The sequence below is a fragment of the Canis lupus genome, chromosome 13 (assembly GCF_011100685.1).
Source record: "Canis lupus familiaris isolate Mischka breed German Shepherd chromosome 13, alternate assembly UU_Cfam_GSD_1.0, whole genome shotgun sequence".
NCBI classification, from domain to species: domain Eukaryota; kingdom Metazoa; phylum Chordata; class Mammalia; order Carnivora; family Canidae; genus Canis; species Canis lupus.
Genome location: NC_049234.1, coordinates 3,547,460 through 3,559,959, shown reverse-complemented (window position 1 = coordinate 3,559,959; position 12,500 = coordinate 3,547,460). Strand labels below are relative to the sequence as shown.

General features: G+C 40.4%; 1 protein-coding gene across 10 annotated transcripts in view; it reads left to right on the top strand.

Moving 5' to 3' along the window:
* NCALD (neurocalcin delta) overlaps positions 1-12,500 on the top strand; it is a 370,293-nt gene that overhangs the window by 308,045 nt on the left and 49,748 nt on the right. Inside the window, exons 1-2 of one of the 10 annotated variants that reach the window (XM_038555231.1) lie at positions 3,706-3,914; positions 6,476-6,653. The exons of 7 other annotated variants lie outside the window; for them this stretch is intronic. The gene's annotated coding sequence lies outside the window, so the exon portion shown is untranslated. Of the gene's footprint in view, positions 1-3,705; positions 3,915-6,475; positions 6,654-12,500 lie in introns of those variants that run through there. 2 more of the 10 variants (XM_038555228.1, XM_038555232.1) reach the window with 2 other exon arrangements.

The following is a 12,500-nucleotide window of genomic DNA, read 5'->3' as shown; positions in this document are numbered from 1 at the left end:
GCTCTCCATCACTTGTGAATGAGATGGTGGTTGGCAGGGGCTAAAACTTGCATCTTGAAATCTACATGTGTCTTTCTCTTAGAGCTCTTTCTAGCTTCATGAGAGTAAACTTCACTTCAAATATCATGAGTTACTGTAAAGTTTTTATAAGTTAAATCACATTTCCCCCCTGGTTAACATGATCATTTCAGAGTTCCATCTCTGTTTTGGAATGATTTTTTTCACCCCAAGAGTAATAAGTTAATGAACTATACACAAGGGGAGCTTCTATTTCAAGAACACTTTGGTTATTTTCTTTCATTGTAGGGCCCCACTCTGTTTGAGTCAGGGCAAAGTTACAGTCCCTGTAAACAGGGAACAGTTTGTCAGCAAGACAGCATTGGTTTTCTGGGAGTGTGCCAAAGAACCTATGTTCTTTTCTTTTGATTTATTTTCCCAAATTGCTCTCCAGAAGACAGATATTAACGGGAGGAAAGAGCAGCAGCCATCTATGGGTGATTAGTGAGTCCGAGCCATCTGCTTCATTGCAATTCACTCCAGTTTAAATGTACAACTACTGGGGCTTTCTTGGTAATATTTAAGAGGAAAATCACTCAAATCCCTTTGTTTGTCATAGAAGGATTTTAACTTTGCCTAAGGAGTACCTGATGACCACCTGAATTAATCATTTCTCATTACCCATGTTTGAGGTAAGTTAGTATTAATCCCTCATTATTGCATGAGAAAACAAAATCCTAAAGAAGCTGATTCTGGCCCAACAGTACATGCTGATCAGAGTCAGGCCTGTGATTCTTAAACCCTCTTCCCTCCTCTGAGTAAGCAGATTGTCATCTTTCACCAGCCTCTGTGGGATGTACAAAGACTCAAATTTAGGAAAAGTGTTTCCCCTTACAAACATAGCCCTATGTTTGGGACAGGAGTATTCAACTGTAGTGTCATACAAGAATCACCTAATATGCCAGTGGAACCCACTCCTGGAGATTCTTAGTCGTTTGGTCTGGGGTATGGCCCAGGCATAAGTTTCTTATTTTAAAAAAAGCTTCCAGGATGCTCATGTGCAGGGAGAGTTGAGAATGTTGGTCTAAGCAAAGTAAACGGTTCATGGGATGCTGAAGTTTCAAATCTGACTAAATGATGGTAGGTCTCTACCATCTTACCATTAGAGTCCCTGCATATGGAGTCTCTGGAGACATACACATTTAGCCTGGGTTTGAAGCATTTTGTTACCAGAAAGGGAACATTAGCACAGAGTAGTTCACTAGTTAACTCTAGTAGAAATACATTGCTCTGACAGAGGGACAGGAAAAGGAGAACAAACCCAGGGTATGGTGTGCTGACCAGACTGCTGAGGAAGGGGTGATATTGGGAACCGAGGCTGCCCCAGGATCATGACCACATAAGAGTGCCATGCTCCTGGGCAGTGGTTCCAGAAGGTGAATAGGTAGATCTTGTTTAGGGCGGGTGGGGGGTGGGAGGGTGGTTGTGGATCAAGGGAGGCTTATTGTACAGAGCAGCATGCACTCTGAGGTCAGACTGCCTGGGTTTGAATAATCCTGTTGAACCTGGTTCTATCATTTAAGTTCTGTGACTTTGGGCAAGTTACTGTCTCTATGATCAGTAACTGATTTGGAATATAATCAGTTTCCTGATTTGGAAAACAGGTAAAAATTGCAACTATCTCATCATTTGTTGGGTTAATGAAATGAGATAATATATGATATACCTCAGTACCCCACCCCTTAATCTTTCTAAGGAAACTAGATCACTACGAAATTTTCTTGGTTAAAATGAGGTAGACCATTAACTTTGCTTTCTAGTAACTAATTCTCACAAGGCAACACAAAGTTTGACTTCAGGTAATGAGCCATATGCTGACTCAGGAACAGGAGATTTCATGTATAAAACCTTACAAGAGGGCCCCTTGGCCTCAGAGTTGCAGGGTAATGCTAGGGGCTCCAGGGTCAGTCTATGTCCTTGGACCAAAGAATGAGAACAGCTACCAGGAAGCCAAATGGGATGATGACAAGATTCAGGTCAAAGAGGATGGACAGCTACCAAAGGTAGAGGATATGGACCCAAGCCCCAGGAAAATCTAAGATCCAGAAACTAGAGAAAGTACCTGAGGCTGAAGGAAGTGGTTTTAGGAATATGTTTCCAAAGCTTCTGTTGGGAACCAGTAGGGCTTCTTTGTTGTCTGCCTCCTTTGAAAGTTGCTTAAAGCCAAGGAAGCTCTGGAAGTGAGTATCTTAGTAGGCCTTTCTGACAAGTGTGTGTGCTGTTAGAAAAATGTGGCTTCTAGCTCAGAGCCCTCTAACTCTGCTGGAGGACTGTGGACCTATCAGCATTTCCACAGTGGGACCCACGAAAGGCAGGTTCTATGGGATGTTCCATGGTAAACATATTTGCTGGGTGAAGGAAATTTAGTATGCTTCTTAATTAGAAAAATTTTCAGCACATTTAATTTGCTTGTAAATGTCTAAGGGGAGGGGGATCCCTGGGTGACTCAGTGGTTTAGCGCCTGTCTTTGGCCCAGGGCGCGATCCTGGAGTCCCGGGATGGAGTCCCACGTCGGGCTCCCGGCATGGAGCCTGCTTCTCCCTCCTCCTGTGTCTCTGCCTCTCTCTCTCTCTCTCTCTCTCTCTCTCTCTCTCTCTATGTCTATCATAAATAAATAAATAAATCTTTAAAATGAAAAGAAAAAAATGTCTAAGGGGAATATATGATAAGATGTGTTTCCCAAACTAATTTGGCCATGGAACCCTTTCTTCTTGGGATCTAACTCTCATGGCTCTTTTGCCATCTTAACATGTGAGGATTTTGCCTTAACACCCTTTCCTCATTTCTCAGGGACGTGTAGAACTCTCTATGGCCTCATTCCAGGCCCCTACTCTTCACATAAAGGAATAAAATGAAGCTATTAACTGTTTGATGGCAAGCCTATGCCCATCTTGATCTCTCTGGCACAAAGTTGGTATTTAAATAGTGCTTATTTGTAGAATAATTATCATTAAGTGAATAAATGAAATAATCCAGTTACTATTTGTAACTCCAATTCCTGCCATTGAAAGTGCCTTGGGTGTTCAGGGTTAAATATTCAACTGACCCACTTTTGGGGGGAAGTGTTTTTCTGAGGTTATGTTGTTAATGGGACCAAGAATCAGGAGATGTGAGTTATAGTCTTAACTTGGTGCCATTCTTTTCCACTTACCCAAAATGACTTATTAATAATCTTGGTACCCCACTTAAGAACAATCATGGAAGTAGTTTGCAAAAATTAAACTCTCCACACATATAAAATATAATCTTAATGATTCCCTTATGAATTAGACCCATCTGTTAATGTTCTGTTGGGCCCTTTAGTATCTAGTCTGATCCTTTCCGAAAATTCAGGATAGGCAGTAAAGGCTACCCCCAAGTGTGTTTTATACCCATAGACTTTGTAAGTTTAAATGGAGAAGAGAGATGGAAAAAGAATGGGCTATTTTCTTTGACTATTTTATAGTGGGCAGTGTTTATTTTCAGCGGTTTCCCAAATAAGTAGAGCTTTTCTTCTATGCTTTGTGCTACTGCATCCCAGGAATTTTTTTGTGAGTTTTCACCCACTCTGACCTACCTTGACTTGCTCATCTGTAGGTAATTATGATGCTAACGTAGTTCCTGCTAAAACTGCAGAGGATCACAATAGACACACAGCCTAACCAACCACAGCTGTGCAAGGAGACAGGGCTTGTTATTGCTTCTGAAGTTCACCCATCTGCACTTACTGGATGGCAGTCATTTTTTATTTTTGTTTTCTGGAGAGGGTGGGCAGAAGGAGGGCAAGCAACTTGATAGGAAGAAATTGGGACTTATATCAGGTCCACAGGCTGCAATGACTAGGAAGAAAGGCTCATTTGTTTGAACTCCTGTGCATTGTAAGTTACGCTTGACTTGGGGAGTTAAATTTAAACCTTATTAATGCACATGATAATGTATAAAAATACAGTGACCATATTATCTTAACCCTGAATTGTAACACAGTTTAAAGATTTTATGTTTTTTAAACATTTATACTAACAGTCTTCAACTAGTATAAAGATTAAACCACATTTAGTTTTAGATTAAATAAATCACTGTGTTGAAAATAAAATTATTTGAAATCATGACTTTTGGAAAATCCAGGCTGTCTCTGCCCTGTGCTCTGGGAGAGCAAAAGAGGCTTGGAAGTTCATGCTGTTTGCCAAGTGGGTCAAGAGTCCCTGTTGTCCCAGATGACAGCTGGCACACAGAGGCATGCCACTCGCTCTAACTTTATTTTTTCCTGGTAAAGAAATAGCAATTGTTTGCCATCCTACTTCTTTGTAGGAAAGCAACAAGGTGTTTATACAGTGATTCCGGCATTTTTAATAATTTGTTTAGTGTAAATTGTTACTGTCACAGAGTAAGAAGGAGCCTGTTGACAAGGAGACCGTGGGTAATGGGGAAAATCTAGAAAAAAAAAATAATTACAATAATTTCGGCCAACCAGTATAATGCCAGCTTTAGATGAGATTTCTTTAAAAGACAGTCTAGTGTGCCAGGCACATAAGCTGTTTGGAGCTCTTGGCTGGAGAAATGAATAATACAAGAGAACCAACTAATGTTCCTTTAGCTATTTCAAAGCAGTCTAGTATCTACACAGAAACATCAATTATTGTGGTGTCCAGCTGGAGAGCACAGGGATACACAGCAGGTTTTCCAAAAACCAAAACCTACTCTCTTAAATGTAGGCCACAAAGGATGCATTTCTGAAATCTGATTGTTTTCTGGCTTGTTCAAATAACAATGACTGATGGTGGTTAGGAACCTTCCAGAGCTATAGACTCTTTTTTGTGCTCAATGACCAGGACAACAAAAGCCTCATCAATCTCCTAACGATCTTCACTCTGCTCTTTGAATTCTATTCCTGGGCTACTGGTTCTTCCTTCAGAGTTTGTTCTCTGTTCAATCTGGCTGGGCAGCATTATCCAGAGTCCTATGAATGTAAGTGGCTCAGCCTTGGTTAAATAGGTTATTTGATTTATTTTCTCCCTGGTGGCTAATTTTGTTGGAGATTTCACAGTGCTTCTAAATTTGTATTTGTAAACAAACAGGGACACTCTTTTCTTCATTTATTTAAATCAAAATTAGGAAGACCTTTTAATCTTTGTACAATCGATGTGATGAAAGTTGCTATTGTAGGTAGGTGTTGAAAATTTTCACAAATGTCTCAGCAAAAAAAGGGACTTTGCTTTCACTTCCAACCATGCCTGCCTGTTTTAGATTTGTAAAGCTGTGGGTCAGTGAGTGAATGTGTATCAATTAGAGGATAGTGTGCCTAGATTATTTTCCCAAGGAGAGGAAAATGGCCTTCTACTCCTAGGTTTGGGAAATATGTTTACAGTCAATGTTCAATTAAAAGCTTACAGGTAGAATATTATAAGTCATTTTCTTTATGAAGAGGGAGAATCAGATCAATTAGGACATCATTGATGGGCTCTTTGAAGCACCAGATAATCTTATGGATTTAAATAAATTTTTTTTAAAGATTTTATTTATTTATTCATGAGAGACATATATGCAGAGAAAGAGAGAGAGAGGCAGAGATAAAGGCAGAGGGAGAAGCAGGCTCCATGCAGAGAACCTGATGTGGGACTTGATCCCGGGACTCCAGGATCACACTCTGGGCCAAAGGCAGGTGCTAAACCACTGAGCCACCCAGCTATCCCCTGGATTTAAATACATTTGGTATAGGAGGGCTTCTAGGTGTTGTGGGGTTTTTAAAAGATTTTATTTATTTATTTATTCATGAGAGAGGCAGAGACATAGGCAGAGGGAGAAGCAGGTTCCCTGCGGGGAGCCTGATGTGGGACTCAATTCTAGTACCCCAGGGTCACAACCTGAGCCAAAGGCAGATGCTCAACCACTGAGCCACCCAGATGCCCCAGACTTCTAGTTTAATGCTGGACAATATTGTTATGAGACACTTGGAATATTCTCATTGAATTAGTTTCCTGTAACCGCTGTAACAAATCTCCACAAATGTGGCCTAAAACAACACATTTATTATCTTACAGTTCTGGAGGTCAGAAGCCTAAGATGGGTCAACAGAACGGAGTTCTTTTCTGGAGATGGTAGAAGAGGGTCTTTCTTTGCCTTTTCTAGCTTCTAGAGGTTGCCTGTAGCACTCTGACCTCTGCTTCTGTCGCGGCTTCTCTTCTGACTCTAACACTCCTGCCTCCCTCTTAGGAGCATCCTTGAGAAAACATTGAGCCCACCTGGATAAGCCAAGATAACCTTCCCATCTCAAGACTCTTGACTTAATTGTATGTGCAAAACCTCTTTTGCCGTATAAGGCAATAGATTTCTGGGTTTCAGAGATTAGGACATACACATCTTTGGGGCCCATTATTCTGCCTACCACACACAAAGTAATACACCCTTTCTAATCAGTTTTATTTATTGGTCTTCCCCAAAGCTGAAGAAGTTAATTGCAGCTCTGGTCTGCAGGGTGGACTGTGAATTTGAACAACCACACTGCAGAGAGACCTCCTATGAGAAGAAAGCCTGCTGTGGAATCTGCTCAAAGGGAAACTTCCAGTGGATGCCAAATTGGTGTTTTCTCCTTCTCCACCAAAATCTTGCAAGTGTAACATGTATGTAACTCATTACATAGAATCAAAAGTTGTGGTGGTAGCATTCATAAGCACCAAGGCTCTAGAGGGGTGCCTGGCTGGCACAGTTGGTAGAGTTTGTGACTCTTGATCTCGGGATCGTGAGTTCAAGCCCCACGTTGGGTATAAAGCTTACTAAGAAAAATATAAGCCAAAAAATCCCAGGGCTGTGGAATAAAATGGCTTAAATATCAAATCTGTCCCTTACCAATTATGTAATATTGCATAAATTCCTTATTTAATTAAATAAATGTCTATATCTAAGAGTCAGAGATGATAACTTCTGGACTTCCTGTGAGATTACAAAAAAGAAAGTGTGCAAAGTACTTAGCACATGTGTAGTGTACAGTTGTTCTCAGTGAGTGGTGGTCATGGTGGCCTGCCCTGGTGCTGCGCTGCCAGGCACACCAGAGCTAAGGAGTGCACACGAGCAGGACAGGGAGCACTGGGAGGCCAGAGCCGTTCATGTTAATAAATGAGGCAGGCCACCAGCATTGTGCAAAGGCTAATGGAATTCTGCACTTTCATTGAATGTTCAGTGTTTGCAGACATAGTCTGAAAGCTTAGTAATAAGATCCAGAAATGGGAAGGCAGACCAAATGGAATGAGAAGTGGTATGGATCATGACGATCTGAACATCACAGAAGAGGAGGATCCCAGAGGGTCCCAATCAGCTCAATCCACAGGCAATTTCTTTAGCCATTCTGGATAGGCTGACCGTGGCTGACACCGATCCTTTGCAGATTTACAGCTGTACAAATCATCATTCGCTCGCTGAATTACTCCTACAGAATGGATAATACCATCTTATTCTGGAATGTGGCTTCCGCGTTAGTCTCAATAATCCACTTTATTGTCATCCTAAATCCTGATTTGAAAAGCCTCCTCCAGATGTTGTTAGCTATATGAATGTGGACCAAGTGCATTCTATCTACTGAAAGCACTAATGTTTATTGAATATTTACTCTGTGCCAGACATTGCAAGTGCTGGCTGCCTAAAATATATTTTATTATTTATTCCTTGCATTAATGCTATTATAATTCTAATTGATTTTATAGATGACAAAACAGAGAGCTTCTAAAGTCTGAGTAACCTGCCAAACTTATGGAACTTGTAAATGGTGGAGCCAGGAGTCCAGTCTAAATTTTTCTGTCCCCAAGCCCCAAATTTGGGCACTTAAAGGAAGAAAAACCAAGTGTTAATTAAATAATATTGAGAATGACAACTACTTCTAAAATGGAAAATTTTCCCTAAATGGAAAAAAAATGAGTTACAGGGTTATATGTAGGTTATGATTAGATTTTTGTAAACTAAATAGGAATGTGTATGTGTGAATACATAGTTATATATGTTATACTTTATATGCTATATATTCATATATATTTTTACATATACGTATATTTTGCATACAAGTATATTTTTAGGTATATGCATATTTATATTTATCTTGAGCTTTTTTGAAAACTGATAGAAGTTATAGTCCCTTATCCTTAAAAATGCTTCCACATACGTGCACACAAACTTTCTCACACAACTCTAAGAAGTTAAGATCAGGGATCTCTAACATATATGTATTACATACAGAGAATAACCTGGAAGGATATACATAAATTATTAATCATGCTCTTTGAGGGATGGTATTGTTAGGAACCTTTTACATTATCCTTTATATTTTTCTGTATTGGTTGAATATTTTTTCCAGTGAAGAGCATGCATCATTTCTATAATCAAGAAAAATAATTTTAAGATTATGAACAAAGTTCAGTTGTTTCCAACTTAAGATGGAATTCACTGCTTGTTTTTCTCCTGATGACCAGGCTTCTAATGTCTATGTTATAATGCAGACATGATGGATAGACCTCTGAAAAGCTGTGAAGAACGCCTCTGTGATATGTAGTAAATGCACTACCTATGGGCTATTTTGTAAAAAAACAAAACAAAACAAAGTTACTCTCCATAAAGGTAGTAACTGAAAACAAGTGGGTGTGTAGGGGGGGTAAAGGGGGACATTTCTGAAAGCTTTATCAGTGTTCTCCACTGTGAATAAGAAGGGTTCATGAGGCTTTTTGGCAGAGCTCTCTATGTGAGAATTAAAGCAACATTTATGGCTAGTAATGCTGCTCTGGAAGAACTGCACAGTGAGCGAGCTACAGTTGAGATGACCTCTTAATCCGCATTTTAAGCCAGGCTGGCACTAATTGAAATGGTTGTTTCCAGGGCATCCTGTCTTAACTGGGGGAGTTTTCTTAAGCTCTTCACCTACTCATTCTTGCTGTCCCTTGAACTGAGGCTTCAGGATCTTCATCTTACACGGTAGCGCTGGGATTTGGCAGACACTCTATCTCCTCCTTATTACCCCTCCCCTACACATACATCCCATTTCTCTTTAGTGTAGGGAATTTCCATAGGGCTCTATAATCCAATCTTCTTCTGAGCATGAACAAAGATTCCAGGAGCAACTTACTTTTCACTAAGAAAAAAATTAATCATGCATTTTTTAAAAGGAAACTAATATTGCAGCCTGATTTAATCTTGGTATATTGGATTTTCATACGTGTCAGGGCTTGATAATAGCCAGAGACCTCAGGAGTTCTCATTGTCAAGGCTGGCAGTGAGCCTCTTCCCACCGCACCCCCCTCTCCAGAACAGTGTCCTCCTCTGTTTAATGTAGCAACTGCAGGAGCAGCAAATATGAAGCTCCCCGGATCCATACCAGTGTACCACGCAAGAAAGGGCAGGACTTCTTTCCACTACCCTGCCTATCTGAAAATAGAATTTACACACTACTGTCTGTTCCTCTCCTTGGATGTGATGTAAGGGCCATTTTCATGGAGTGCTGTGTATAGAAGTATTCCGCGTAAGGATATTGTGTTACACACTGCCATCCTAAAGGGTGGGACTGGAGAAGAATATAAATCTCTTTGCACACTGCTCTGCACAGTTAGGAGCTTTCTCATACCCTGAAAATCCTGACAGTTAACATTTGCCTGGGGCCCTTGCAGGCTTGATCTCTCTGAGGGATGCAGGCTGTTACGGGAGGCAATAAATATACTGTAGTGGTAAAGAATCCCTGTTTTAAAGTTTGAACAACCTGGAATTAAATCCTGGCACAGCCACTTACTAAATGTGGCTTTATAAAGTTTCTCACTTTCTCTTAACATCTGTTTCCTTGCATGAAAGACGGAGGTATTAATATCTGCATTGCGAAACCATTAGGAGGATTCAAATAGGGTGGCACATGTAAAGTACCTAGCACCATGGCATAGTGCTCCATAAATGTCAGCTAATGGTATTACTAACATGCTGTTAGCACTCTCGTTTAAAAAAAAAAAAAAATCCTTTTGATCCCCTTTCTCTACCAACAACTGTCCTGTTTTTTTGCATCCCTTTTGAACAAAGCTCTTCCAAAGAGGGTTCATACTCACAGTCTCCAATTTCCCTTCTCATATTTACTCCTAAACCCACTCCACCAGGCTTTGCCCTCATCTCTTCAATGCTATTTTTCTTGTCAAGGTCACTGATGGACACTGAATTGCTAAGTGCAATGGCATTTATCAATGGGCAGTGACCAACCAGCAGTATTTGATAGAGGATAACACTCTTTCCTCCTTGATGCAATTTTTGCCTTGGCTTCAGAATGTTGCTTTAGAGCAACACACTTCCTTGGTTTCCTCCTGTCAGAGTGGCTGTTCCTTCTCAAGCTCTGTGGCTGAGGTCCCTGATATTTAGACATTGCAGAGACCCAAGGCTCAGTAACTGTTCCTCTTTTCTACCAATATTTATTCCCTCTGTGATCTCACCCAGTCTTCTGGCTTTAAATACTATCTTTGCCAGTGATTCCCAAATATATATTAACAGCCCTAAACTCAGTTACAGACTCCAGACTCATATTCAACTGCCTAATGGACTTTTCCCTTGATATCTAGCACCATACATTAATCAGGTTCTCTAGAGAAACAGAACCAATAGGAAGTATGTATGTATGTACCAAAAAGATAGATAGATGGATGTTTATTTATTATGAGGATTATGAATACAGACAAGTCCCAAGATCTATAGGATGAGTTGGCAAACTGAGAGAACTGAAGATTTAGTTCCATTCTGAGGCCAAGGCTGAGAACCAGGAGAGCCAATGGTTAAGTTCTGGTCTGAAAACCAGCAAGCTCAAGATCCAGGAAGAGCTGATGTGTCAGTTGGAATCTAAAGGCAGGAAAAAGTCCATATGCCAGTTCAAAGGTAGTCAAGCAAGAAGAATTTTCTCTTACTTGGGAAAGAGTCTGCCTTTTTGTGATATTTAGGCCTTCTTCCGTTGATTGGATGAAGCCCACCCATATCTACTGATTCAAATGTTAATTTCATCCAAAAGCACCCTCACAGAAACACCTAGAAGAGTGTTACACCAAGTACCTGGGCACCTTGTGTCCACTGCTGATCTTCTGGACAAGAGTTACTTTACTCACACCTTTCCCTGGTATTGATTGACAACTACATCCTTTCAATTTGTCTTGAGCCAGAAACCTTGGAGTCACCCTGACTGCTTACCTCCTTTCACATCTCACATACAGCCTGTAGCCTGTTTACCTTCAAAACAGACCCAGAATGCAACCACAGCTTGCCATTTTCACTGCTACCACCCTAACCTGAGCCACCGCCGTCATTGCTCATGGAGGACTGTCACGAACACCATACTTGACATTGTTGCCACCAGTTTTCTTGCTCTCCTTTGCTCTAGTTTTATCTGTAAATACTTCTCACCTTTATAGGGCCATATAATGTCCTTATTCGTGCTGATTGTCCTTTTTCATTACACCTCAGGTAGCTGGCCTACAACAGTGTCTGATACACACACAATAAATGTTGATTGAATGAACTGCCATTGTAGAGATGAGGAAATTAGGCTCAAAGGAAGTAAGAATTTGCCAAGGTGACTCAGTTCATAGGGAGTAAATGGTACAATTCGAAAGTGGTACTTAAAAAGGTCACAGGCAAGAAGCACCGATCGATGTTAGGCATGACTCTGCAGCACTGTTGTTGGGCATCTCTTTTCAATTTTTTTTTTTAATCAAAAGTAGACCTTATCCAGATAGCAGGGTCTATAGACCAGTGCTAATTTATGTGATTCTGCTTGACCATAGGAAGAAGTCTATTATTTTATTCTTTTCTCTATGCCTTCTGGTCATCTGTTATGCTCCCTACATCATCTTTTTTGTTGTGCTCTTAAGCCAAGCTGGACATCACTTTAGAGTTGTCCTTGTAAGTTAATCTTTTTATTTTCTTATAATTCATATAATGGTATTGAAGTATTTTACAAGAGCAAAATAAGATTTAGTAACTATATCTCTGTATCATCATGCACAAATACGAGGTGAGCATTTATTCAATATGGGCTCTGTGATGGGGTTGGTGAAATAAAGAAGCTTCCAGAAATTCCTAGTCTATTAGGGAAAAAATATAGATAGGATATTAGTTGGGATATTGATTCAGCTGCTTTAATAGAGACCAAATAACAGTGGCTTAGACAAGTCAGAAGGATTCTTTCTCTCTCTCACTCTCTATCTCTGGCTGATAAGCAGTCAAGGGAGAGGAGATGGTCTCCCAGCGTCATGTGGTATCCAACTCCTTCCATGTTGTTGTTGCCCCACCATACCATATTCTCATGATGGTAGAATTTAGCTCACACTCCAACATGTACATTCTAGGCCCAGGGAAGGGAGTGGTGAGTAGGTAGGAAAAGTAAGCAAGTGGCTTCCTTTTAAGTATATGACCTGGGAAAAGGGAGAGAGGGGTAATATGGAAATTCTCTGTACTTTCTGCTCAATTTTCCTGTA